The sequence below is a fragment of the Camelus bactrianus genome, chromosome X (assembly GCF_048773025.1).
Source record: "Camelus bactrianus isolate YW-2024 breed Bactrian camel chromosome X, ASM4877302v1, whole genome shotgun sequence".
Taxonomy (NCBI): domain Eukaryota; kingdom Metazoa; phylum Chordata; class Mammalia; order Artiodactyla; family Camelidae; genus Camelus; species Camelus bactrianus.
Window position 1 is genome coordinate 27,317,804 of NC_133575.1, and position 13,219 is coordinate 27,331,022.

Consider the following 13,219-nt stretch of genomic DNA (forward strand, 5'->3'; position numbering starts at 1 on the left):
GATCATCTCAATAGATGCAGAAAAAGCTTTTTTGATAAAGTTCAACATCCATTTATAATAAAAACTCTGCAGGAAATGCACATAGATGGAATATACCTCAACATAATAAAGGCCATATATGACAAACCCACAGCTAACGTCATCCTCAGTGGTGAAAAGCTGAAAGCATTCCCTCTAAGATCAGGAACAAGAACAAGGATGCCCACTCTCACCACTTTTATTCAACATAGTTTTGGTAGTCCTAGCCATAATAATTACCAAAGAAGGAAAGGAAATAAAAGGACTACAGCCATACTGTTAGCAAGGTTAACCACACTCATGTTTACAAGGATCTCATTGCAAGAGACTAGAGAAAAAGAGAGCATCACACCTGAAGACCTTGACTTTCTTTCATGTCAGGGAGATCTTTAAAACCCTTCTGTCCACATACCTTGACATCACCTTAGGGAGAGGAGCAGGGAAGTCTTCTTAGGGAGGCTCTTCAAAAAATTAAACATTTTATTCCAAATCTGATAATATGCATTTTTAAAAGATGCTCTTCAATATTGTTTCATCAGAATAAGTTTAAACTAGATTGAGTATTTAATGACATTTATTCTTCATTAACAAGTTGGTGGTTGGTAGTATCTGGATGACAAAATAAATGAATTTCATTTAATTTATTTTACCTTGCAAGACTCGGGGGGAAGTGATTTTTTCAACTTCCATCTTTGGCCAGGGAGTCCCCCTTTTCTTCCCTACCATGTCATTGGAGAAAGAGAGGAAACACTACAGCATCCTTGTGTTTCTAACATGCTCTGTGAATGTGAATTGGTGTGCAAAGGTCTATTCATGTTGAAATCAAAAGACTCACATGGAGCTCTCCATCTTTAACATTAGTCTTTAATCAGGGGAGAGTCTACTGACTGCAAGAAACTATGCTTAGAGCTATTCATAGTAAGTGCTTGGTACAAATTATCATCATCATCATAGTGAATCTGCCCTCTCCTTATGTCCCCCGTCCACAGTGTCTCACAGTCTAAACTAATTCTTCAGCATTGTTTTGAGTTCTATCCACATCTTTTAATCCATCAGCTCCTTTATGGTTTCACATGTACCCTCTCAGCTTATGTATATGATTAGTTGTACTAATGATGAAGATGCCAACCTTCGTGCCCTACATTAATATCGTCCAACAAGAATGCCTATAGTCAACAAAGTTAACTTTATTTTTGCAACAAGGGAGACTAAACCATGAGGAACAGTGGGACATTCCAATAAGAAGGAGTTTGAGGATTATTCTAGGATTTGAGTTTATGCTAGTCAATTTTAGGGAGGCTCTAAAGAAGTGAATGTCTGTTTTGGAGTGCAGTTGCAGAGAGTGGGAGCATTTTCTTTCAGGTGGCAGAAGAAACTGAGCAGGGCTAGAATTGTCACTGGGCAGTAGGTAGTGATCACTCATGTTAACAGGGAGGGGAGAATGACTGGTAATTTTCATGGTTGCCCAGGGGCTTTGTTGTTGCTGTTTAAATTTCTCTTGCAGCGCGATCAGAGTAGTATTGTTTTTGTCTTGTTTTTGTCACCATCACAGAGAGAATCCTTGTCCAATGTTGACATTCAATGAAATTATGTTAAGCAAGAATTTACTGTAGTCTATCTGGTAGCAACAAGGCCAACTAGCAGTTGTCAACACTCAGTCCTCCTGTTTTCTTTTTCACAAAGAAACCTAACTCTGAACCATGAGATCGGCCTTGCCACTTACCAAGCTTTTGCTGTTAAGAGTTGATCTGAAGAAAATTATGATCCTTTGCTTTGAAAATCCACTACAAATTAATGTTTTCTAACACCAAGTGCTCCTTCACTGCTCCTCAGCAACAACAAAAATACTTCTTGTTAAATTTCTATTATAATGACTATAGAAGCCATTTCAAACTCTTCAAGCACTCATCAAGGGAATAATTTAATCACAGCATCCCTTACTCTTAATAAATGACTGTATCTACAAAATAGTTGAAAGATTGAGTCCATATAATTAGAAAATCCACTTTCTAATTACCTCCCCTCCTCATTACCTCTAGTGCCTTTGTAAATTTCAGCCCTCCCCTTCATTCCAGAAGAGGAAGATTCCCACTTTCCTGTCAAAGCTACTTGTGTTCCTGATTCCCTGAAATGTCATCATCTTTATGATATTGTCCAATCAATCCTTTCCTCTCTGTCTGCCATCTTTCATCTTTTTATCTTCATGTACTCAAAGGAACTTCCCCTTATTTTCATATATTCTAATATTTTTCCAAATTAGGAATAAGCTAACTTATTCCTCTTTGAGCTGTCATTTCTTAACACACTCATTTACACTTATTGCCTTCATTTATTTTTTTATCTTGAAAGATAAAAAAATCATAAAATTACAGAGAGAAAATATAACGCCTGTGTTTTAAATACTTAAAATTAGCAAGTAGTCATGTTCTTTATGTTAAAAATTGTTTAAAAAATTACTACTGGAATTGCCACTTTGTTGTCTTATAGACAGAACTGCCCTGAGTAAAAGTCAATATGTCTCATATAAAAGCAACCAAGTTCTTTTCTGTAATTTCTTTTTCTCTTTTAAGAATACTTTGATCTCCAAGTCACTACTATCTGAAATTCTGTTGTTCTGACTTTTGGTTTTTCCTTCCCAAGACCAGTTCATTAAGTCCTAGTGAATTTTTCCTTCTCATGATCTTTCACAGTGATATTGTTTTTTCTTTGCTGTTGTCACTATCAAAGCCCAAACCTTATCATTTCATGCAGAAGATATTTCAGTATTTTTCTCATTTGCCTCCAGAGTCTCCTATTTCCAATTCATTTTTTTATACTTTCAGGTTTATCTTCCTGAAGTACCTCAATGAAAGTGTCCGTTGTTTTTTTTTTAATCAAATATACACAAAATGTGGCCGTATTCTTTCACTTGACCATCAGAATTCTCCAAAAGAGAATTTCCTCATGCTGCTGTGATTCAGGAGTCCTGTGATCCATCTAGACTCAAATATTCACCATCCTATGATGAAGCATTGTTCTCACTGCATTCATTTCTGTTCCTATGTTATTTACTTCACATAGACTTCAATCTTCATCATTTCTCTATTAAAATCTACCCATCCTTAAGGCTAGGAGGCCTCCTTCACCTTGTTGATGTTCCCAATCACTCCAGATCTTGTTGATACAAGACTTAGTTTGTGCCATTTTATGGGTCCTGTCATATACTATATCACATATAGCTAATATTTTTTATTTCTTTCTGATCTAAATATTGGAGGAGGCTGATTTTGGTGTTAAAAATTACCTCAAAGTCTTCATTCTCCCAGGTTTCCCAGTTAACACTCATATGTAGCCTTTCATTTTCCATTTTCCTATCTAAACTTGCCATTGATGTCACACTCACTCAAGTGACTCAATATTTTGGATATTTGGTTCTCTAATTATGTTAAAAATGAGGTGTATATGAGTTTCTCCTTACAAGACTTAAAGAAATAATTGTTTCAACCATTTAAAATGTTTGTCTCAAAACATTTTTGATATTGGGAGATAATACAGTAGAGTCAGGTAATCATCAGTTGTAGAGTGGATCCATTCTCTCTCAATGTTTGGTTGGTGCTAAGGATCAAGAAATTAAAAATGTATTCTTGATGGTCAGTCATCATAAGTTAGCAATCAACCTTGGAAACTTAGAAGAACTATCTCTCTAACATAGCCTAGAGCTTATGTAGCTATAATAAAAATTAAAGCAGTGGGTGTTTAAATAACTAAGTTATACATTCATCAATAAAGATTAGTAAGTTCCTTCTAAGAAAAGTGCTACTTAAGCACAAATCTCTCCTAAGTGGTGACCTTCTCTGATGTTGATATTTCATTCTGTGTTTGAAAGTACAGAATATGAATTCTCATGCAGCATTAGATCCTCAACACAAAGAATTGTTCCTATTTCAGCTGGCTGTATCCCAGCTCCTTTAGTAAATTTTCTCCACAGAACCATAATGAATAATAAACTGTGTTCTCTGTGCTACTCATCTCCTACATATCTCCACCCACCTATCTTCTGTTCCAAAACCAAAATAAATAAATAAATAAACCTACATACATTTAAAAATATCTTATGATGGATTTTATTTAGAATTCTATACCAGGATGTTAACATTTTATTACTTCTCATAAATATGATTCATTGCCAAAATTGACCTTTCTCCTAAACTAGTCAGAAAATCACTTTCCCTCTGTAAATTAATTTGACATCACCATAAATATTGTTTATCACTTGAGGTAAAATTATTCAAACATTGTAGATTTGTATTGTTGCAGTTACTCTCATTTGAAATACCTTAGTATTCAAAAAGAAAACAGTGTACTCTCTCCAATGAGTCAGTATATAAAATGGGAAGCTATTTACCATGAGTCAGGGAGTTTGAGTCACCTATGTGTGCAGAAAATAGATAATCCTCAGTAGTTCGAAGATTTGAGCCACCCATTAAGGTCAGCATTGTGGGAGAAGCATTAGGAGCACTTAGTCGTCACAGAATAGAGTGAAGTGCGAGGGCAGAAATTAACACTGTTTCTGTAAATAACATTTAGAAACAGTAGAGGGCTTACAGGGCCAGAAACTACGAAGAACATCCTGGGGTAATCCCTGCACGGGTAGAAAGCTTCCAGTTCATAGAATAATAATATTAGGACAAGTTTCAAAAGAAATATAGATTCCTAAGTCAGGATTGCTCATTTACCATCTGAGATATAGTGCCCTACCCAATTATTTATCTTTTGTTGCCTTACCAATACCAATTTTAACTCTGTTGTATTAAATTGAATGATGAGAGGATGAAACTCATGACAAACATTTATAATACATTGTCTTGCTAAAGTTAAGCTAATCTCTGACTCCCAAGGACAAATTAGGACCAAAATCAGCCCAATTAGTCAGCTTTCCTTTATACTCCTAGCTGTTTGACAGAGAACAGATTGAGATGTATCTACTTGTGAGAATGAACTCATCTTCACATTGTGGATGGTGTAGGCCTTGTCTTCTTGGAATCTGACACTACTGCATTTGTTGGCCTGGGAAGAACACACACCAGAATAAGGAAAATTTCTTGTGGATGCCTTCATTTTCAACTATCATACCATGACAATTCAATTCAATCACTAGTCTTAGAGATTGGCAGGAAACCACTTTCCTTTGCATAGATTCATTTATAGTTTCTCTCTGATTGTGTAAGCATCAAAAGGCAGTGTTACTCACATAAGTGATCTGGGAGGTAGAATAATGGAAATCACTCAAAACAACAAAGAGAAAAACAAATTTAAAAAAATGAAAGTATCTTAAGGGATCTCTGAGGCAACATCAAGTATACTAATATATGCATTATAGGGTTCTCAGAAGGAGAAGAGAGAGGAAAGGGAATGGAAAATGTATTTGATAAAATTATGGCTGAAAACATACCAATCTTAAAGAAAGAAACAGATATCTAGGTACAGGAAGCACAGAGTCCCAAACAAGATGAGCTCAAACAGACCCATACCAAGTCATAATTAAAATGGCAAAAGTTGAAGATAAAGAGGTAATTCTAAAGGTACCAAGAGAAAAACGAAGATTCACATACAAGGGAACCCCCATAAGGCTATCTGCTGATTTTTCAGTAGAAACTTTGAAGCCCAGAAAGGAGTGGCATGATATATTTAAAGTGCTGAAAGAAAACCTCTAAAACTTAGGATACTCAAATGAGCAAGGTTATCTTTCAGAATTGCAGGAGAAGTAAAGAGCTTCTCCAAAAAGAAAAAACTAAAAGAGTTCCTCAGTACTAAACAGATCTTGCAAAAATTGTTAAAGGGTCTTCTTTAAGTGAAAAAGGAAAGTCTACGACAAGAAGTAAGAAATTATAGGAAGGGAAAAATCCCGCTGTTAAAGGCAAATATAGAGTAAAGGCTATGGATCAATCTCTTAAATAAGCTGGTATGAAGGTTAAAAGACAAAAATTGTAGAATCAGCTATAACTACAATGAAGAGTTAAGGGATAAAAAGAATATGAAAATGAATACATTTATACATGTGCATGACTGGGACATTATGCTGTGTGCCAGAAATTGACACATTGTAACTGACTATAATAATAAAAAAAAAGAAATCAGAAAGAGTTAAGAGATAGACATGAAGATGTAAAATATGACATCAAAAACACAGAATGTAGAGGGGGAGTAAAAAATGTAGAGCTTTTAGAATGTAGTGGAACCTAAATGATTATCAGTTTGAAACAAGTAAGTATAGTTATACATCAACATAAGTGAACTACATGGTAACCATAAATCAAAAACTCAGAAGCTTTTGCACAGCAAAGGAAACCATCAACAGAATGAAAATACAACCTACTGAATGGGAGAAGATATTTGCAAATATCTTCTGATGTAGCTGTTAAGAGCTTAATATCCAAAATATATAAGGAGCCTATACAAGTCAATATCGAAAAAGAATCAAACAACCTGATTGAAAAATGGGCAGAAGACCTGAGTAGACATTTTTCAAAGAAGACCTTCAGATGACCAGCAGGCACATGAAAAGATGCTCAACATCCCTAAGCTTCAAGGTAATGGAAATCAAAACCACAATGAGAAATCACCTCATACCTGTCAGAATGACTGTTGTCAAAAACACAAGAAATAATAAATATTGTCAAGGATGTGGTGAAAAGGGAACCCTAGTTCACTGTTGGTAGGAATGTAAATTGGTACAGCCACTATGGAAAACCATATGGAAGTTCCTCAAAAAATTAAAAATAAGACTACAGTAGTTTCATTCCTGGGTATATATACAAAGAAAATGAAAACACTAATTCATAGTGTTATCTACAATAGCCAAGATATGGACACAACCCATCAACATATGAATAGATAAAGATGATGTGGTGTGTACACACACACACACACACACACACACACAGGAATATTACTCAGCTGTTAAAAAAAAAGAATGAAATTTTGCCATTTACAAGAACATGGATGGACCTGGAAGGTATTCTGCTTAGTGAAGTAAGTCAGACAGAAAAAGACAAATACTGTATGTTTTCACTTATATGTGAAATCTAAAAAATAAAACAAACAAATGACCATGACAAAACAGAAACAGACTCACAGGTACAGAGGACAGACCAGTGGTTACCAATGAGGAGAAGGGTGGTAAGAGGAGCAAGAATAGGGTAAGAGGATTAAGAGGTACAAACTACTAGGTATAAAATAAATAAGATACGAGGATTTAATATATAACACAGTGAATATAGCCAATATGTTATAATAACTTTAAATGGAATGTAATCTATAAAAATACTGAATCACTATTGTGTATACCTGGAACTAATATTGTAAATCAACTATACTTCATTTTAAAAAGGCAGTATTACTGTAATACATTTTTAAAAACCCAAGTTTTTATTGGTAATTGTCCAATTTAACTTTGCAAATGTTCTCAATCCTTAAGCTAGATACAGAATATTAACACAGTAGGACCAAACTTCAAATTTCTAAGGCAGTCTCCTTAACTCTACATCAGAAACATTAAAGAATTAATACCTACATAGGAACTAGGAATCTGACACTCTCTCCTTCAGAAGTATGAATAGCCCAAGGCTTATATACCCATAGATGAATAAATATTCAATTGAAATAGCACTAAGCACCACTGTTCTTATAACCCAGGATCATTATGTGGATGTACACTGTGAACGTATTTATTGTCTTGGTTTCACTGACTTGCCACACACATCTATCCCAAAAGGGTCCCTTCCAAGATTGTCCTTAGATCAATATAATTAAAATTCTTGAAAATACTGAAAATTACAAAATCAATAATCATTTATTTAGTTAATCAATAAGTGTGAGCATTTTGTGACAAGAATGGGTCATCGGGGAAGTGTAGATAGGTAGAGGGAGAAAAAAGCCTATAATCAGCAAATGAAAAAAATACAATTTCAAGGTTTTAGCTACTTTAATGGATATCGTCATATTGTATTTTCTCCTCTTAAACATTTTGTGTTTCATTATAAAGAAATCTAAAACCATTATGTAAGAGAATGTGAATTTCATCCTTCCTACCTAGGGTCATCAGATGCATAAGTTCTTAATCCCTTAGATGGAAATGCTCTGAAGTTTTCTTCAGGTTTAAAAAATCCAGAAGCTGGTAGAGAAAGTGAAAATGATTTAGATTAAATGAATCTTTTATTGCCCATGTGGGAGGGAAACACAAATGACTCAACTATTTTAATAAGACTTAAGATTCATTTAAAGAATCTTCATGATTCATCTGCATTTATTTTTTCTATCACAAAACCACTTATAATACTGTTCCCAAAAGAAGAGACAGAAATGATAATGAGGATAGCAGCATATAAATATAATGACTGGGAAAATTATTTTTAAAAAAGTTAACCAAGACATAGATTTCAGACAGTAAATGCTAGTCTTGGGTTGCTATATATATATTTGTAAAGATTTTCATTTTATGGCAATCACATATGTTGCTATATATATATATATATATTTGTAAAGATTTTCATTTTATGGCAATCACATATGTTACTTAGCTGGAATTAAATTCATTTCTCAACATTTAAGATGTAAGTTACCTCTGAAATAACCCACAGCTTCTTATAAATAGAACCATTGTGAAATATTTTTAAAGTTGAGAAGTGAAAGTATTTTTTTCCCTCTAGTTCAGTAAATAGACTAAAAATATACTGGGTTTTTTTTAATTTGTTTTCTTTTTCTTTTCTTTTTTTTTTTGTACGTCTTTGGACCAGAAACACTGATTCGTTAGCCACTGATGATTGTGGTGCCTGCAGAGTGCCTCACTTAAACAGTATGTCTCAATACATTTATTTACAAGTGAGGAATATGGCATGTAAGTGAGATATTCTGACTGTCACTGTTGCTTGTGAGAGATCTTGGCAGACATGGTCATTTCCTCCTGAACACAAAAATCAGGCAGTGGAAATTCCTGCTCATGGATACTTCTTGTTTAACCAGCATCATCTTTGCTCTTTGAAAAGACACTGCTGAAAATGACTGACCCCCCACACACACCCTCCTCAAATTTTTTTGTATTAACAACACAAACAGAAAAAAAAAGTGAGTAGTTTTTGGCAGGGAAAACACTGGAAATTATTCTACTTCCAGCAGACTTACAGGATAACTAAATATATTTTTGTGTGGGTGGACTTTTTTATAGTTCTGTTTTTCCAACTTATGCAATACTTTTACTATCAATTTGGACACTCCTCAAAAGAAAATTTCCCAAATGTGGTGTAGCAGCAGTGCGTAGGTAAATAAACAGGAAAGAATAGAATTGGTATGTTGTGCCCAGGCTGGACCTGTTTCTTTCCAATTTGGAAATGTGTCTGCCCAATGAAACATGGGCCAGAAATGCCAGGTTGTATTGGTCTTGTCTGTGTTCTTCCTCCCATAATTTTCTCTTGCTCTTCTGACCCATTCTTCTCTCACCCCTACTGTGTCTCTCATCTCCAGCCAGGCTCCTTAGAAACCCTCTGGTCCCATCTCCAGCACCACTTTCCCTTTTAACCAGAGTTCACAGTCTGCCCAACACTTAGCCCAGGTTCTTGCCTGGACAAGACAAAGATGAGTGATTGCACTCTGGTTGGTGTTCTGTTTTTAATTTTCCGGCTCAGAGAATTCACAATTCTGTTCCAAATCCTGAGACAGGGAGGCTGGCTGGATTCTTGCTTTGCCAAGTGTGGTCTGAGGACCAGCAGTGTTGGCATCTCTTGGGAGATTGTTAGGGATGCAAAATCTCAGTCCTCACTGCAGACCTGCTGAATCAGACTCTGTTAATCTGCATTTTAAGAAGATCCCAAGGTTGTTCTGTATGTACATTAAAGCATGAGAAGCATTGGGCTGGGTCATTGGTCCTCAAACTTATTTTTAACAGCAAATGCTTCTCAGTAAAATAATCATGAAGTGCATTTACCCACAAATACCATAGTCCCCACTTATTCACGGTTTTGCTCTCTGCAGTTTGTTACCAGTGGCCAACCACAGTCTGAAAATATTAAATGGAAAATTCCATAAATAAACAATTTCTAAAATTTAGGTTGTGTGCCATTCTGAGTAGCTTGTTGATATCTCTCACCGTCCTGCTCCATCCAGCCCAGGATGTGAATCATCCCTTTGTCCAGTGGATCCTACCTATTAGTCACTTTCACTAGCCTTCTCAGTTATCAGATTGACTGTCCCGGTATCACAGTGCTTGTGTTCAAGTCACCCTTGTTTTACTTAATAACAGCCTCAAAGCAAAAGAGAAGTGATGCTGGCAGTTCGAATGTGCCAAAGAGAAGCCATAAAGTGCTTCCTGTAAGTGAAAAAGTAAAAGTTCTTGACATAATAAGGAAAGGAAAAAATATTATGTGCTGAACTTGCTGAGATCTACAGTAAGAACGAAGCTTCTATCCTTGAAATTGTGGGGAAGGGAAAAGAAATTTGTGCTTGTTTTGCTGCCTCACCTTAAACTGCAAATGTTAAGACCACAGTGCATGATAAGTGCTTAGTTTAGATGGGAAAGGCATTAAATTTGTTCAATAAGATACTTAGAGAGAGAGACCACATTCACATAACTTTTACTATACTGTATTGTTACAATTGTTCTATTTTATTCTTAGTTTTTGTTGTTACCACTTACTGTGCCTAATTTATATATTAAACTTTGTCACATAAGTAGGTATAGGAAAAACATCTATCTATCTATCTATCTCTCTCTCTCTCTCTCTCTCTCTCTATATATATATATATATAATATAAAAACATTTATATATATATAATAGGTATATGAAAAACATGTATATTATATTAAAACATTTATATATATATTAAAGGTATAGGAAAAACATTTATATATATATTATATAAAAACATTTATATATATATTACTATATATATATGTAGTTCAGTACTATCCATAGTTTCAGGCATCCACTAGAAGTCTTGGAATGTGTCTCCCAAGGATAAGGAGGAACTACTGTGTGACTATAGCTGAATGTCACAATGAGAGTTTTGACTGAGGCACCAGAATACAGTAGATATATTCCAAAGTGTGGTTGCCAAACTAAATAAAAATTTTCAAAAAAAAAATTTGCCAATTTTTCAAATCTTAAAACCCTGTAGGAATATTAAAGAGTTGAGCAGATTTTGAAGAATGGATTTGTGAGATTTCTTTGGAGGAAACTGTTATCGTGCTGTGGTATCATCCATTACCCCTCACCAATCCCAAGGTAGGGATGGCTGGATTCCACCTCAAGCTTAAAGAGAAGGGTTTTAAGGGAGCCAAGACTCTCCTATATATTCCCTTGAGGTTGCCAAGTGACAGTGGACTGGAATATCACTACTTACTAGGAAGCTGTGAAGGCAGGTCAGAGAGGAAGGTGAGCTCTTTCGTGACAAAGCAAAGAAAATGTGAGGATACTGGAATCAGCCTACACTCGAAGAGTTTGACAAGGGGAAAGAACGTATGAGTATTTTCCATGTTTTACAAGTAAGAGCGAGCTGGTGCCATTTTGACTCTTGCCCAGGAAACCCAACTGGGAGAGTAAGGGAACTACCAATTGTGGATTCCAAGAGTCCAAAAAAAAGAAAAGGATTCCACCAGAAACATCTGTTGATTATTCAAAGCTCAGTCTATCAGACTCACTGCAGTAAGGAGAACACCTGCAGATTAGGCAAAGCTAAGTTTATTAGACTTGTTATAGAATTTGATGGAGTTTTAGTCATGTCACAGATCAGGAGAACCAGGAGAGACTATTTATAGGAATTTAGAGTCTGGCATGGTGATTTTAAGGCTGATCTTGTGAAGTGGGAAACTGTTAAGATTGGGCATATTTAATGTATAAAAGTTTTGTATTAACTTAGTTGATTTAGTCTTATATTCTAGGAGAAACCATTACCTGGAGCAAGTAGGTAGGTTATTTTTGCTTAATCTCAGTTTGTGGCCCTTTATGACCACAGTGCCAAGGGCTGGGGGTGGGAGTAGGAAGTTATTGATAATAGGTATGACTTTCCTTCTGGGGTGATGTGAATGTTTTGAAATTAGACTGTGGTGATGGTTGGGCAACTAAGTGAATATAGTAAAAACCACCAAATTATACACTTTAACAGGGTGAAATTTTATGATACGTGAATTCTATTTCAATAAAGCTGTTGCTACATGTATTTTGGACAGCTTAAATAAGAGGAATGTGTCTATGTCTTTAAATATCTGTAAGGTAGTGACTATTATGTCACTGGTCATCTCTGAAAATGCTGGTGCATTAACATCTATCATTGTTTTAAAAAAGCATAGTCGCTCTAACTTCAGCTATGCTTTTTTGTACTTTATCAGGAGTTAACCAGTGAACCTCTGTGGGGGAACAAAAGATTTTTGTGAAAGACATTGAAATTCTACTGAAACTCTTCCTTTGGGAGATTTTTAAATAATTTAGAAAATTGAACTGTAGTTTTCAAGGTAACTAGATCTTAGAGTTTTTATACGTGATACATCTTTTTCAGCAACAAGACTACCCAGATATGGGCAAAATTTCCCTCAAATTTTTTGTTTAGTACTCTCTACAAAGCACTAGTTATTTGCAACATTGTCTCATTCTTTATAAAAACCCACTTAATATTAAATGTGGTTGTATCTTAAATGCCTGTGAGGTAGCAACTACTGACAGTCACTGGTAATCCCTGAAGAGGTCAGCAAATTAACTCTAATCATTTTATAAAAGAAGAAGTTGGTATCTATGATTTCAACCATTTTGGTGCTTTGTCAGGAGTTAACCAGTGAATCTCGATGGAGAACAAAAGATACTATGCTCATACCCTATTCCAATAAACAACGTTACGAAGATTCTATGATTTAAGATGGTAACATCACATATCTGAGTACCTGTAAGCCACCATGTGTTGCAACATGTCGAAAGGAAAGGAACTAGTAAAGTCACAGCTGTGGAAAGACTCCAGGTTTTCCTCAGGACACGGTGTGACACTTGCACATCTGGCAGACAAACCAAGTGTGAAAATCATATATCAATCATTAGCAGACCTCCTTGCTTTCCATTTTTAGATAGAACACTGTTACTAGAAGGTGTAATAATTTCCTCCAGCACACCATAGGGTCACCTGGAACACCTCTAAAAGATGCGTTCTGAACTTTGGTGACAAGTGACCTAGAGCAAGCCTAGGT